Source organism: Caretta caretta, chromosome 10 (assembly GCF_965140235.1).
Source record: "Caretta caretta isolate rCarCar2 chromosome 10, rCarCar1.hap1, whole genome shotgun sequence".
In the NCBI taxonomy this organism is placed as follows: Eukaryota; Metazoa; Chordata; order Testudines; family Cheloniidae; genus Caretta; species Caretta caretta.
Genome location: NC_134215.1, coordinates 9,200,428 through 9,216,302, shown reverse-complemented (window position 1 = coordinate 9,216,302; position 15,875 = coordinate 9,200,428). Strand labels below are relative to the sequence as shown.

General features: G+C 51.7%; 1 pseudogene; it reads left to right on the top strand.

Moving 5' to 3' along the window:
- Positions 1-5,095: 5,095 nt before the first annotated feature.
- LOC125643927 (urotensin-2 receptor-like) lies at positions 5,096-6,218 on the top strand (annotated as a pseudogene).
- Positions 6,219-15,875: the final 9,657 nt, after the last annotated feature.

The following is a 15,875-nucleotide window of genomic DNA, read 5'->3' as shown; positions in this document are numbered from 1 at the left end:
TCTGCATTATGTGGGCCGCATCCACGCGATAGATATACTGCCTGGATGGCCCTGAGGATGTCACACAGGCCGCAGCTGTGTGCTGATTGGGCTGCAAGCACCCAGCGGGCCGCAGTTGAGAACCACTGGCCTAGAGCACACGACAATGGCGCACTGCGGACAGTGGCACGTTCTGACTGCTGCACAATAACTGAAACTTGAGCCTATTAACTCACCGCAGGAGAAATTCCCTCCGGCCACAGCCCCTTGTCCGAGCGCATCCTGCAGGCTGAAGCGGTGAAATCCCAGGAGAAGGGAAGAGCCTCAGGGCTATTGAGATGCCTCTGCTTCAGGGAGCCTGGCAGCAGCAGAAGCTGCAGACCTTTCTACGGAAGAAGCAGGGCCTCCACTCAGTGCATGGCAAAGCTACTTTGCAATACGCTTCATACACAGACCGGCCACCCACTTGGGAGACCGGGCAGGGCATTTGCTGTTAGAAAGAATGTAAAGCTTCTCCTCCTGGGCCTGCCGTCGGTTACAGCTGCGGTTACGGAGCCCGGCTGCTACTTTGGGGTGGAGCCCACTGGCCAGAACGTGTCAACGTGCTTCTTGCTGGCTTCCAAGCACGGGATGAGCCCGCAAGGAGACGGTGTTCAGAAAAGTCTATGCATGGAAAATCCAGCTGCTGGCAGATGATTCCACCTTTGACTTCGATTGCGAGCTCTTCGGGGCAGGGGACTGTCTGTCTCTTTGTTCAGCGTTTGCACAGCATCTAGCGCAATGGGGCCTGGGCTGGGATTGGAGCTCCTGGGTGATACGCTCAAACCAGTAATAATTTCCTATCCAGTAGCCCTGAGCTTGATCAGGAATTCTGAGGGGGGGGGGGGGACCTGCAGGTGGGTCACCAGAGGCTGCCTGCTGGATTACACCTCACCCAGTGAGAAGGAAAAGCAAAACCTTGTGGGAGTTGGGGCAGGGGAGTAATAGCTCCCTCCCCATCCCCCACTTCCTACAGCTGCTGGTCTCTTCTCCTGCACTCCCAGAGTAGCCAGCTCCCCAGCCCTCCTTCCCGCCCCTCCCTGGTGTGCAGACCAAGTGTTGCACCAGGATAAGTCAATGCTGCAGTCTGGATAGACCAACTTGGGCTAGTGGGGCCCAAGCTAGCACACTAAAGATAGCCATCCGACTGGACATCACAGCTTGGCTTCTCACACCTAGGGAGTCAGGTGGGCTTGCAGCTGCAGTGTAGACATCCCCCGAGGCTGCTCCTGCTGTGGGGCTGGAGATGAGAAACAACCAGCAGCAACCCCCTGTCCAAAAGCACAAGCCTTGCCCAGCACCTGCCCTGGGCACCCTTCCCACCCGCAGTGCCCTCTCCCAGCACCAGCCATACCCTGAGCAGTACCTAAGCAAAGTCTGGGATTTTGCACCATGACGCCACACTCACAATCCTTAGAAACTACAAGAAACCCTGGGTGGCTTGGAGCGCCTGGGGGAAAAGCTGAGATCCATCTGCTGCAGATTCAAACCAGGCCCCTTGAAGTTCAGCTCCAACACTGAGAAGTGACGAAAACTGGGACCGCCTAACACAGCAGCTCTGTGCAAATCCTGGCAGAGCTGGGCTCACGACAACGATATCCTGTCAGAAAATGCCGATTGGCTGAAAGCAAAACGTTTTGTGGAAATGTGTCGATGTCAACAAAATTTCATCGGGGGGGGGAATGTTTTAAAAATGATCGATACGGTCTAAGCTCTCCATTCTGAGATTTTCAGAACGTTTTTGATTTTTCATTTCAAAACAACTTTTGATTTAGAATTTTTTTTAAAAAATTATCTTGTAAATGTGGCCTGACACTTTGACAAGAACGTTGGAAATTGGAACAAAATGTTTCAATCGACCCAAGATTAACTTTATTTTCCAGAATTTTGTTTTATGGGAAATTTCCATTTCCCCCCCCCCCCCCTCGTTCTGACTGGAAATCTCGTTTGAGTGTTGCAGATTTTCCTGCAGAACAGAAAGTCTGGTTCTCCCCCAGCTCCTAGCCAGAGCCACAACTATCAACTCCAGAGACCACAGCAGCCTTACACTCGTTTAGAGCCACTACAGCCAGAGGAGAGGAGCTGGGTTCTGTGCCTTCTCATGCAACATCAGCAGACTTGCTTGCTAAGTTCTGGTGAGTTACAGCTTTGTAATGGAGTTGGCACAGATTCCACCAAGGACCTGATACAGTCTGCACCACCTTTCCCTGGCAACAGTGTATGAGAAGGTTACAACACGGACACAGCTTCTACCTCTGAAGGCCAGCTAAAAGAAAATCCTGCCCCCAGCAGTTTTGTCTCCAAAAAGGGAAAAGTGCTACAGACTCCAGGAAAAAGAAAAGGAGTACTTGTGGCACCTTAGAGACTAACCAATTTATTTGAGCATGAGCTTTCGTGAGCTACAGCTCACTTCATCGGATGCATACCATGGAAACTGCAGCAGACTTTATATATACACAGAGAATATGAAACAATACCTCCTCCCACCCCACTGTCCTGCTGGTAATAGCTTATCTAAAGTGATCATCAGGTGGGCCATTTCCAGCACAAATCCAGGTTTTCTCACCCTCCACCCCCCCCCCCCCCCAAATTCACTCTCCTGCTGGTGCTAGCCCATCCAAAGTGACAACTCTTTACATAATCAAGTCGGGCTATTTCCTGCATAAATCCAGGTTTTCTCACATCCCCCCCCCCCCCCCCCCAAGACTCCAGGAAGTTGACTAAGGGCTTTGCTATTGCTATTGATTTTAAGTGGAAGGTGCTTGGATACTACAGAGATGGGTGTAGTATATGAGAGAGAGAGAAAGAAAATCAGTCTTGCTTGGCTGTCAGATCTCAGACTGGCAGCGAAGGAAAAACAAATCTTTTTACCTTTAAAGTGACTCTGTTTGGTCTGGAATTACCGACACCCGATGGAGATGCAATGGTGCCATTTTTACTGTCACTCCTCAGAGCAGAGCTGCACTTTAAATCAGTACCCAGGATGTCTTGTAAACCCAACCTGCCACTGTGGCTTTAACAATTGTAATATTTATTACGTAGCTGACCAGTGACTAAGGAATTTCTGGGGTTCTCTTCCATCCTTACATAGATGCCACACTCAGTGAGGGCAACGTACCTTTTAGGGATCCCTGATATAATATAGGAAGTGCGAGGCACTCACTGAGACAATGGCCAAAGCATGGTTGTATCGGATGGCCTCAGCATGTATGTAGGATGTGGCTGAAAGTTTCATGCCGTAATCAATACACGTGGGAGAAATGCAGTTCTTACCAGTGCTAATGTGGAGCAACAGCAGCACTATTTCAGTGTCAGGGACTTGCTGCAGGGGGAGGGGGTTCTCTTCCTTCGGGCGGACTCCCCCAGGATGCCCCAGACCGTCTCGCCAGAGTTGGGAGCCCCAGTATCCTGCCAAAATACAAAGTGGGATAACGACACACCATGTGCTTAAACAGCCGCGGCAATTAGATCCAGCATTATTATTTTGCACTTCCTCTCCTAAACAATTACATGCTGTTGCTGTGTGCTGCTAAGCAGCTGATGCATTCCACCCCAGAGGTGACTCCATCACAAAGGAAGGGGATCTTCATCTAATCTGTTCTGGCAATCTTTTGTTATAAAATGCACTGTGGAAATGTAAGTGATCACACTTTGTTCATGCCACTGTTAGCTAGGGTTATGCCATTCCTTTTCTTCTGATTTTTATGGCCCTCCTATTACAGGAATGAGGCATTAGACAGCATTTCCTTTTGGTCTTTTCATGCTTCTCTGCTCACTTTTCCTGGAATACATGTTCCAGCTGCAGGTTCAATACCTCTCCATCCTGAGAGGCAGCAGATTTAAAAATAGCCCCCCACCATGCCCAAATCAAATGAGGGTATGTGCATCTTGCACAGCGGAATTAGCCTCTCAGCGCCCCCCTGAAGCACAAAGGAAGAGCTGTGCAAAATTAAAATTACAGTGCAAGAGCCTAGAAAGAAAGGAGCAAAGATCTCCCTGTAGAAATACATTTCAAGAGGCAGAGCCCAACACCCAGTGCTGCTAAGGGAGCAGGAGGTGCCAGGTGTGTGCATGCATCCGCGTGGGAAGAATGTGTCAATGCTGGTTTTACCTCCTCTCCTCTGTTCCAAAAAGGGACAAATCCCACCTCTTGGGGGGCTGTCAGAGCAGCAGATCCCACGTCTCTCCAGCTCCAGCTCTTGGAAAATGCATGGATTTACCAGCATGGGGAGAGAGAGGCGTCTGCTGGAACAGATCATCCCAGCTCTGCTCTCAGCCCAGAGCCTAATACCCACCTCATTGAGGACTGGCAGGGACCCCTCAGTGGTCCAGCCTTATCTTTGTTAACAGCAGCTAAGATCTGCCTTAGAATTAAACCAACACTGCTTCCAATTTACATTCTAGCATCTGCAAGGAGAGCAGATCACCCTCACATCTCTCTCTCCCTCTCTGTCTCTGGGAGGCTATCAGCTCCTATTGCACAGCACTCGGGCCACTGTTTATCTGTCATTTTACATGCCAGGGAACTTTGGACAGGTCAGGAGAAGAGCAACTCTTGCTCGCAGCTTCAGTTCAATTGCTGACAACTTAAAAGCCCCCAGGGTCACAAGGACCACTTAGAAGGCAATCAGTAAATAAATGCCTGAATTTTCAGGGGAAGGAAAACAGCTTGGACAGGCAGCTGCATCAGGATTATTTCCAGGAGAGCGATCGCTTCCCCATCTATCTGCCAGCTACAGCTTTAATATACATTAGGGGTTTTAGCCTTTGGACTTGAAGACGGCTGTCTGCAGATAACGGACTCCTATCTTCACTTCCATCTGTGGTCCTTGAAGGCTGTCTTCTGCAGGGTGAAACATAACGCTGAGGGAGAGTGGCAATTGTTTTTTTAGAGGCTGTAAATTTGTGGGCACCGGCAAAAAATCAGAATGATGCTGTCATAGTGACAGGGACCTTTGTATCTAACGCAGCCCTGTCTGCTCAGCTGTATGGAATCTGTCTGCATGTCTGATGACAGCGTCTCAACACGACATCTTCACAGTTAAGTGCATCTATTATTATGCTCTGGGGCTGGAAAAATCCATAATCGCAGAGAGATGGAGCTGGGTCAATGCACTTCTGTGCCCTGCCACCCTAAGAACGCCATGGATCATGCCAATGCCACGTTTGAAGTCCTCGCTGACACCAGTGATGTCTTGGTCACCTCCTTCCTGGGGTGCATCCTGGCCGTGATGCGCCTGGTGGGCACAGTTGGCAACATCTACACGTTGGTGGTCGTGAATCTCTCCATGACGTTCACTGGCTCGATGTACATTTATATTGTCAACCTGGCGCTGGCAGATCTCCTGTACCTGTCGACCATCCCTTTCGTGGTCTGCACATATTTCGTGAAGGACTGGTACTTTGGAGATGTGGGTTGCAGGGTCTTGTTCTGCCTGGACCTCCTCACCATGCACACCAGCATCTTCATCCTCACCATCATGAGCACTGAAAGGTGTAGTCAAGGTGTAGCTGTAGTCAAGCCATTAGACACTATTGGGAGATCCAGAGACTACCGGAGGGCTGTCACCTGCCTGATGTCCTTTCTTCTTGCCTTCCCAACCATGATCTTCATAGACCTCAGGCCGAGCGACCAGGGCGGGGTGACCAAGCGCATGTGCCACCCCACTTGGCAGATGGAGACCTACAAAGTGTACCTCACCATCCTTTTTAACACCTGCATCCTGGCCCCTGGGCTTGTCATCGGCTAGTTATACATTAAGTTGGCCAGGACATACTAGAGATCTCAGACTGCTGTTTTCACCACAAGGGAAATGAACCGGTGCACCCTGTACATGATATTGAGCATCGTCCTCACCTGCTGGGCTTGTTTCATACCCTTCTGGCTCTGGCAGCTGCTCAGCATTTACTACTACAAGCCAGAGAATTGCACCAACACCACCATGGTCTACATCAATTTCATCGTGACCTGCCTGGCCTACAGCAACAGCTGCATTAACCCTTTCCTTTACACGCTGCTCTCCAAGAATTACAAAGAGTACCTGAGGAGTCGCCAGAAGAACTGCATCAACCTCTCCAAGATAAAGCCCAAGAGGCACTCCTCGAGGAGGTCCATGGTCTCTGGAAGCCACGCATACACAGAATCCATAGCCATCGCTCAGATCACAGGGCTCACTAATGAGGATGTCTGCACTCTGTGAAAGGTGAGTCGGTGTGAAGGGGAAGGGAATTATTTAATGGTTCATGCTCATGGGTTTTATTTACGTTTGGTACCACCTGTGTGGCACAGCTGCACCAGAAATTACATTCAAATGTAACACACTAGGTATGAGCAACATATTCCCCTCTGGTGGCCGATCCACATAGAGGATAAGAGCCTACTACAGCTACCAGCTAACCAAGTTACTTATTGGGAACATGGTAGAAGCCTAGGCTTTGGAGCTGAAAGTCCTGAGTTCTAGCCATGTTGCCCCCACATGGTGCTGGTAGGTCATTACACATGTAGACGATCATTACAGTAGCAGCTCTGGTCTACATTATGTTTATGTAACACTCATTTCGAGTCGGCGTGGCAAGGAAAAGAAGGCTACATGGCACAAGCACTATGCCTCAGTTTTCTGGCATCCAGCACCAGATAAAGGCTTTAAGGATCGCTTAATACTTGGCAGTCACTGCTTCTCCACATTAAGAGAGAGCCTTTAAATCTAATGTAATTGAATGGAAAACACAGATGCTGCTTCCCCCCCCCCCCGTAGAACCAGTTAATTTCATTTGTGTTTGCATTTTAATCAACATCTTTCCCTTGAAGAGCCCAGTGTGTTAGAGCTGATAGGATGTTAATAAACAATGACGATGTCACCACAATAAAGAGGTAAAACAATAGCTCCCAGCCAAGAGAGGCAGAATCTCTGACCATTGGAAGAACGAGGTTCCCAGCTTCTCTTTTTTGGGGAGTATCTCAGATTATCATTAAAACCCAGTCTCACTGTGACCGTTGAAGTTCCATTGAAAATTATTTTAGATTTACTAGTTAAATGATCTACAGGCAAAACGCAGGGCTCTGAACTGAATTGATCCTTTCAGTTCTGTGCCATCGTGCTTTCGGGATTGTTTTGGACACGTTGCTTTTGACAGCTATCGAACGACTGCTAAATCCAGACCCAGAAGGCTGTGACCTTCCCTCGTCACACCCACACAACAGAAGTTAACTTTCAAGGACAGAGTCAATTCTACTGTGCATTTTAGTGCCCTGGCGGATCTGACAGGCTGGATGTGGTTCTAAGGCCTGGCCTATGTTACATCAGCTTACCGTTTCCCACCATTGCTGCCACCGCTGTATGGGTCTGCCAGTGGAAGGGCTCTAGTCTAGGCAGGCTGACAGCATTTTAACCACCACAGTGACTAAGCCTGCTCCGAGCAATTCTCCACAACAGTGGCGGCTGGGAGTCTGTCTACACGGACACTCTCCCAAGCGCTATGACTGGTGGGACTTCGCTGCGGGTAGCAGTGGTGGGAAATTCGGGGGAAGTCAGTCTAACATAGGCATGGTGTTTGCACAAGCAGAAACATAGTTTCCCTAGGCCACAAGGGGCCTTGAAAGGCCTGGCCTAGATTAGGGAATTTTAGTGACAAATGGCTTCTCTTGCTAACACCTACTGGGAGCCCTAATGTAGACACTCCCCTGGCTCCAGTGTGCGTTCATTAACATGTTCCACCAATTGTCCTTCTCTGGAGGCAGCCCCCTCTGGAGGCCTGGAGGAGTCCCTCTGCGCTGGCTAGATGGTGCTTGCTGCTGCCCTCAGCGAGGCAGCGGGGCTCCCAGACCGCCATGTCTGAGCCCTTTGGGGCAACAGCTTTTGGCCTGACCCGTGTCTGAGGCCACCAGGCTTCTGTCTTACTGAATGCCTCCTTGCCCTGCGCGCAATTCTTTGTAGGCCAGTAAAGATAATTAAAAACCAGCTCTGGAAAAATAGCTGCAACCTGCAGAGATGGTCCTGATCCAAGTAAGGTGTGGAGGGGGACAGGCTGCTGGCTTGAGCTTCGCACTGCATCACTTGACTGGCTCGTGCTCTCACAGCCATGGATGCTCTCCCCCATCCCTCTCCTCACACATCCACTGACTCTTCCCGCTCGTCTCGCCCCCCCCACCTCCTCTCCCAGCCCCTAACCTCCCCCCCAACAGGTGCCCACTCCAGCTTTCACCCCCACCCACTCTCAGAGTTATATCCACTTCCGCCCACCCACACAGGCACATCCACTCGCTTGGCCCACCCGGTCGCTCTCTTCCTGCGACCCTACTGCCCTCCACACACCTCCAGCCTTGTGTGCACTCCCTCACAGTCACCTTCCAGGCCCGTTCTGGTCTGACCCAAGACAATCGGGCCCAAGTTGAACAGTTATTTCCCCATAAGATCCTCGCCACTTGTTCTGTTGCAGGGATGCTCAGACCTCAGGGGTTCAGGAGCCAAATTAGCGACCCAAATGAGCCACAGTGGTGTGAATTCATTATCTCATTTACTGCAGTGCTATAGATTCAGATTTAAACAGTCTGGCGGGGAGAGATTTAGTTTATATACATATATAGTATTCTCACAGCAAAATGACTGGCCAAGTATTATTATGTTATCAACTACAGGTGGTTAATAAGCTAGTAAAAGCATCCTGATTGATTAATAATTAAGTCAAAAGTTGTGTTAGTATCATCCGCTGCAAAGAGCCACAGGAGACGCATTAAAAAGCCACTTGCAGCTCCCAAACCTCAGTCTGAGTATCACTGTGCTCGTGTCCCCTTCCCTCTCTCTAGGGTCCGTGGGGAAGAGCTGTGTCCCTATCAACTCACCCCCCAAGAAGGTCTTCTGTCGCTGGGCTCTCCTTGGGAGACAGAGGCGGGGCAGGAACAACGGTGCCAAACCTCCTGCTGTCACTTGCACCTATGCACCTGCCCCTGTTCTACTGGTTCCTGCCCCAACAGTGATGGTTGCCATCTAACTGAGCTTCTTCTGTTATTAGGTCCCCCTCAGCCTGCTACTTGGGCCCCATCATGAAATTAAAATGAACACAATTAACATTTTCCCTAGGCAGGCAACAAACTGACTCTGCTGTAGGTTATCCCTGCTGGCTGACTGACAGCACCCAATGGTAACACCCCAGGAAGGAGAAGCTGGCTGGACAATGGCGCATCGTGAACTGTACCCTACAGGTGACCAAGCTCAGCAGAGAAGGTTAAGCCCTGGGACCTCACAGCAGGAGAGCGCTGGAGGTTGTAACCACTGTGACAGGGCGCGTGGGGAGAATACGTGGTGGACGAAGGGCTGTGCACGGCACAGATGCTGTCGGTGGACCCCAGGGAACTCTTCTCCCAACAGAAGGGCCAAAGTTAAAACGCCAGACAAGCCCAGGAGGCGGGTGGGTGACCGGCTGCAGGCTGTAGTGCGGACGCAACCAGGCTCCCTGGTCTCCACTCCCCTGCGACATCAGAGTGAGGAATGGCTGTGGCCCAGCCCGCCCAGCTCTGCTGCATTCCTCTCTCACCACGCACAGGGCACCACGAGGCGGGCACTCAAGCCCATTGATTGCTAGCCCCCCTCCCCCCCCCCCCCGCGCTAGACGTTGCATTTTTATTATTGGATGCAAAGGTTTCATCAGTAAAATAAAAATTCGTGGAAAGAGAAGGAGACAGTTTTCTCTGCACATAGGGGAAGCTCTCGGTTGGGCCAGAGCTGAGAGCAGGTCCCTTTAAATGGTGTGGGTGGGAGCAGTTTACGAGGCTTGGCCCAGAGGGGGACGCAGGGGTGGGGGGGGGAGTGGGCCAAGCCGTGTGGGCACTGCCAGGAAATGGGAAAGGGAGGGTCCCACTCAGAGGTGGACTAAGATCTCCTGGTGCCCTGGCATCAGAACTGTGGCCCCACCCCAGCCCTTCCGCCTGCAGTCCCACCTCCATTCCACCCCTTCTGCCTGTGGGCCCTGCCCGTGGCCCCACCCCATTCCACCCCTTCCCCTGTGACCCTACCCCTGTTCCATCCACAGCCCTGCCGCTTTCTGCCCCGAGACCAGAGATGCTGTGCCCTGCTGCGACCCCGGGGCCGCGGTGGGAAGCAAGAGCTCCTCTAGCCCCAGGGCCACGGTGGGGAAAGGTTTTTCCGGGGGTCGCAAATTGGCTGGGGTCCCTGAGCACAGGCCCCATTGGCCCGTGTGGTAATCCGCCACTGGTCCCACTTTAGAAATGGGGAAATTTAACCTACGAGTCAAGATATACATCTGCCAGTCCCTCCCTCCCAAGGGCTGGTCAGGCCCAGAGGTCCTAGGTTGGAAGCCATACTCCAGCCATTGTTCTACTGGAGACATGAGTTCTCAGGGCCACTGGGAGTGGGAATTCGTCACCGTATTTAATGGGCTCTGTATACAAAACACAGTGGGCCCAGGCCCGCAGTCCTCGCTCAGGCAAAACTGCCAGTGCCATCACCTCTCCACACACACAGAGGCTCTGACCCACTCCCCTCACACAAGAACACGTTCCCAGAGTCACTGCCATGCCGGCGGGCCGTGAGTCACAGACAAACGGGGAACACGATCACCGTCCTGCAGGGACAGGCTGGTGGGGGGATTTGGAGATTGGTGAGTGGATCTGGAGTCTTTCACCAGTGGGTCAGTGGCCCAGATCTAATCCAGGTCAGCAGGGATCTAAAGTTGCTACCACTTTATTGCTATCTGAAGGACACCATGCAGGAAACTACAGCTCAGTGAATGGCTGCCAGTCGCTCACCCGCTGGGCCCAGAGAGGTTAGCAAATACACAGCATGACTAATGGCTTCTTCCATGCCAGGATCCTATAGCACTTTACAAAGAGTGGCCCCTTTGCACTGGGGAGGTGTCACACCCATGCGTGACAGCAGGGAAGTACTATCCCCATTTTACAGATGAGGACACAGGCTGATTAAGTGCCCTTGCAGGGAAAACTTTAGCAGAGCCGGGAACCGGACCCAGGACTCCTTACTCCCAGCTACAAGACAACCCTTCCCCTCCATAGCACCACTCAGTCAGCTGCAAGCTTGGTGCCCAAAGGGCAGGAAGCAGCCCATCCATTTAACTAAAGTCTCTCTGGTTGCATAGATTTGCTGTGATGCTTGGAAGCCACAAAATCAGCCTCCTCACTGGTTTTAGTCCACACTGCAGAGGACTGTCCCAATTTCATATCTAGGCGTTTCATTGAGGTGCTCTTTACTCCCTCTTCAGGTCCATCACACAGCAAGCGGCAATGAGTTTCAGATCCCGCTCCGCAGACTCGGGTTCACGCTTTAGCACTAAGAAGAGCTGTGCAGGCTAGAGAGGGGGGTGAGCTCCAGTCTGAATCACAGCGTCTACACTGCTGGTTTTAGTGCCGTGGCGCAAGCCTAGGTCTGTCGAGCCGGGCTTTGAGCCTCGCTGCCGCAGGCTGGGTAGATGTACCTTCCAGATCAGTAATGAAGACGTACAATCAGAATGGACCCCACGCTGGTCCCTGCGGTGCTCAGGAGGCAATTGCCCCGCCCAATGCGCTGCGAGCCACAGCTACCCTAGCGCTTTGGATCCGAGGCCACAGGCCAGCTTTTCTGTGCAAGCCCTGATTGGATCTTTAAATACGATTCTGTGAGACTGTATCTGAGGCTTTACTGAGATCCCAATCTGCTGCACCACCTGCGGGCCCTTTGGCCTGGCATTTTGTAACCCTTCAGAACAAAAAAACCAGTCAGGCTTGTCTGGCTGGATTTCTTCTCTCTAAACCCCCGGTGGTGCCTCTTTAGGCACCTGTTTCCATAGTGACTTTTCCTCCCCCTCTCTTACCTTTGTTCATCCACGCTCCATTTTTACATCCACCTATTACCTCCCTGCTCGGCTGCAGCGGCCTCGCACTCTGTGGAGCTGGCCTTTGATTCCTGTGCGGGGAGCAGAAAGCCAGTTGCCCTCACACTGCGCACAATCAGCTCTCCACTGGACTGTAGCTGCAAGCACAAGTACAGAGGCCCCGTGGGCCCATCCCGCCCAAAATCTCTCACAGGATTGCTACCAAGCTTGGAAACTCAGAACACTTTCACTCACCTAGATGCATTAAGTACAAAGTATCAAAGTACGTCCTGACCTTTAGAAAAAGAAACCCTAGGCATTTGGGAAGCTGTTGATATGACATCATCCAACATTTCTAGAGTATCTTTTCAGTCTGAAGGATCTCAAAGAGCTTCACAAGCTGCCCCTACACGAACCACTGCCCCCACTACCTAAATGTTACCACTTCTGGTGAGGAAGGCGGCACCATGTCTCCCTTTAGTGGCCAGCTCAAGCAAGGCTAAAAGCCTGCTGCGTAGAAATGCCCTTTTTGAATTCACGCTGATACCACAGTGAAGAGTGGAGTGGAGAACCTGTGTAGAAGAGAAGGGGAGGAGAGGACTCCTTTAGCTCTAGTGGTGGGTGCTTGTGTTTTTGGTGCTAACGGGTACAGGTCCAGTGTTCACCAATCCCTGTGGTGTCAGTACAGACATTGCCAGCAGTCAGTAACACATGCAAAGCAACACAGCCCCGTAGTTTAGGACAGGAAGTGAAAGCCATCTCCAATTAATCTAACACCCAGGGGTGGTGAGGGGGAGGGAGAATAAATCATATCCATAAAGTTTGGGGGGAAAGTCCACCTCCTGGAGGGGACAGGATTGCTAGGGAGAAGCGAGCAGTGCATCAGGAGAGACCTCAGCAGCAACTTGTGTGTGAGCTCCCACCAGCTGCATCCTCCAAGTCTCCACCAGCTACACAATTAATTAATGGACAGCGATGACGGGGCTTGATTCAAATCAGGTCAGGATCCCGCAGCCTTACAAAGAGAAGCCAGGCTGCAATTCCTGCTAGCCTCACCTTGGGCGTGGCCGCTTGCCCATCGTTTCCCTGAATTGGTGGGGCAATGGGCTGTTACTGTCTTTCCCCTCCCACTGAGGCCTTAAATCATTTCCTAACACAGAGGTAAAGTTGCCTGGGCAAAGGGTGGAACCCCCAGGAGGGGCATTGCAGCCATGACAATTCCAGGACACACGGTACCAGAACGACATGTTCCACTCACCCCAGGGAAGATGAAGGGATCATGGCTGAATGATCCTTTCCAGCATGGTGAATCTCGTAATGGCATCTCTAAACGGAGACGTTATCCCAGGATGAGTTCTTGGCATAGAAAAGAAGCCTGAGCACCAGACGAGAGCCCTAAATGACTGAAGGACACTGCTAACAAAATGGGCTGATCCTGACCAATATCTCTCGGAGTTCGTCGGCTCTCCATTTCACTTGTCCCTTGCTGTCTTTGCTAGGTTTATGTGGAGTGGGCCTTTGGGCAAGGCCTTTAGAACACAAGACGTGACAGGCCAGAGCAGCCGCTTGGTGCCCCAAGTCTGTTATGATGTGTTCTCCAGTAACGCCTAGGAGCCCAATCACTGATCAGTGCTAATGTCTATACAAGCACATCATGAAAAGACAGCATCCATACCCCGAAGAGCTTGCAATCTAAGCATAAGGTGAGACAATGGGTGGATGCAGACAGACAGGAAGCACAAGGTAAGAACAAGAGGATACTGGGGCGCAGGACAAAGGCCCCCAGCACACCACTGGCTGAACCACTCTTGAGGTTTTTGTAGGCATACCCCGCTTTTGGCAGGGACCCAATAGCTATTGCTCCCGAGAAAGGCAACTCTGCTCCTGCACATGCCCAAAGAAAGGGCCGTGTCTGGTCAGTGTTGTAATGCTGTATTTGGGGTCAAAAAGTTCCCTCTTGAAGGCTTTGACGATCAGCATGAGATACAAACATTCTTGTCAAGAGGTATAACCAGGGCTGAAAGTAACCTAAGGGACTTACAGGTACTTTCCTGAGGGGGCATGGCCTCAACCAGAAGAGGCAGGGCCTTTAAATCAAGATTTAAAGGCCTCGGGGCTCTGGCTGGGAGCCCCAGGGCCTTTAAATCACCCTGGAGCTACCAGCTGCACAGGCAGCTGAGAGCCCCGGGGCTTGGGGCGAATTAAAGGGCCCAGGGCTCCAGCCGCCGTGGAGCTCTGGGCCCTTTAAATCACCGCCCGAGCCTGGCTGCTGGAGCCCCGGGGTAGCGGCAGCAGGGTTCCAGAGGTGATTTAAAGGGCCAGGGGCTCTGGCCGCTGCGGGGAGCTGCCAGAGTTCCGGCGGTGCTTTAAAGGGCCCAGGGCTCCCCGCAGAGGCCGCGGCCCTGGTCCCTTTAAATCCCCACCAGGGAAGCCGGTCCAGTATGCTGGACCGGACCAACTTACTTTTACCTCTGGGTATAACCACAAAACCACACTGCAATGGTCGTGTCCAGCCGCAGGTGGTTGAGAAGGACCTAGAGTAGTGGTGGGTCTGCCCCTCCCTACATACCCTCATACTAGAGCTGGAGGATGTGTAGGGCACAGGCAGGGACCCACGGGCACTGCTGAGAAGATCTCTGATTGAGAGCACACAAGACTGAATTACAGTTTCCCAACGTGAAGGTCCAGTAGTGCCCCTGGGGAAGCACCAACCTCCTTTCAGGACCGGCACAAGAAGTCAAGGGGGAAAATGGGAGCGATGTGTCAGTCAAGGCTCAGCAAGGAGGGGGCTCTGGCTAATGAAGATCCAGCGAGTCCACTCGTCAAGGAGTAGCATTGCTGGGTTTTTGAGCCCCGGGTGGTGAAGAAATAGCCTGGTGTCAAAACGAAGGAAAAGGGGTGGGGGAGGAAATGCTGTCCAGGGTGCTGAAAGGGAGCCCTATGAGCACGGCCACTGGAATGTGTCAGAGTGATTTGTAAGGGTGGCTGTTATCCTCTTGTTGCAGATGGGGAAACTGAGGCACATAAAAGTGAAACCACTTGCCCAATGCCATACAGCAAATTATTGGCAGAGCCAGTTTGCCCCCGTCTCAGCCTCCTGCCCTAACCACTAGCCCACAATACCATAATTTGCAGACGGGATGAACTGGGCACACTGGGTAGGCTTCTACTATTGCATTCCTGACTTTTTGCCGTTTCCCTCTTGAATCCTCATGCCCAGAGTCATTCTCACCCTTCCTCCCCTGGGACCTTGGAAGTCAGGATGGCTTCGCTTCTGCATCTTCCCCATCATCGACACTGCCTGCTCTGGCAAGGGGCTACCACCTTAGGCCAGTCTCGGGGGCATTAAGCACAGAAAGGAAAGGAGCTGCTTGGTTTCCACATGCAATACAAACATAGCTCTCCTAGGCATTCTAGTGCCCCTCCCCTAGGCCTTCCCCAGTCTGTCTTCTGCACACTCCTGCCTCCTTTTCCTTCCTTCACAATGTCCCTCACATATGATGGCTACACATTTTCCCCTTGCTTTCTCATTGCCCTTCCCTCTTATCCTCCATCCCCTCTAATTTACATTGGCCCTCCCTGTCCCCCTCCCGCACAGTTCTGCTAAACTTTCTGGCCCTGATGTCTCCTCAAGATGAAGCACATAAAGCATACCTTGAGTTCAGTGGACAAGCTAACTGTAAAGGCACCGGGCCCAGCAAAATCCACATGGATGCGCATCAAACCGACACTCTCAATGAACAACAACATGTAATTATTAGGAAGATCGTCCCCTTGAAAGCGGTTATTTAACGGCATTTCTTCACGTCATGGCCAATTAAGTCATAAATTAGTCCTCAGGAGGAGCCTGTCACACTGGGGTCAGCGGGTTGACACTGCTGCAGTAGAATTCGCTGAATCCTTGGCAGCCCTTCAAGAGAGGGGGAAATAAATCAGTAACTGGAGTTGAATAAAGACTGTTGGCTTCTTCCTCGGGCAGACTTGAATCACGTCAAGAACCATTCAGACCTCACAGCTGCTACGGTCATGTTCTTTTC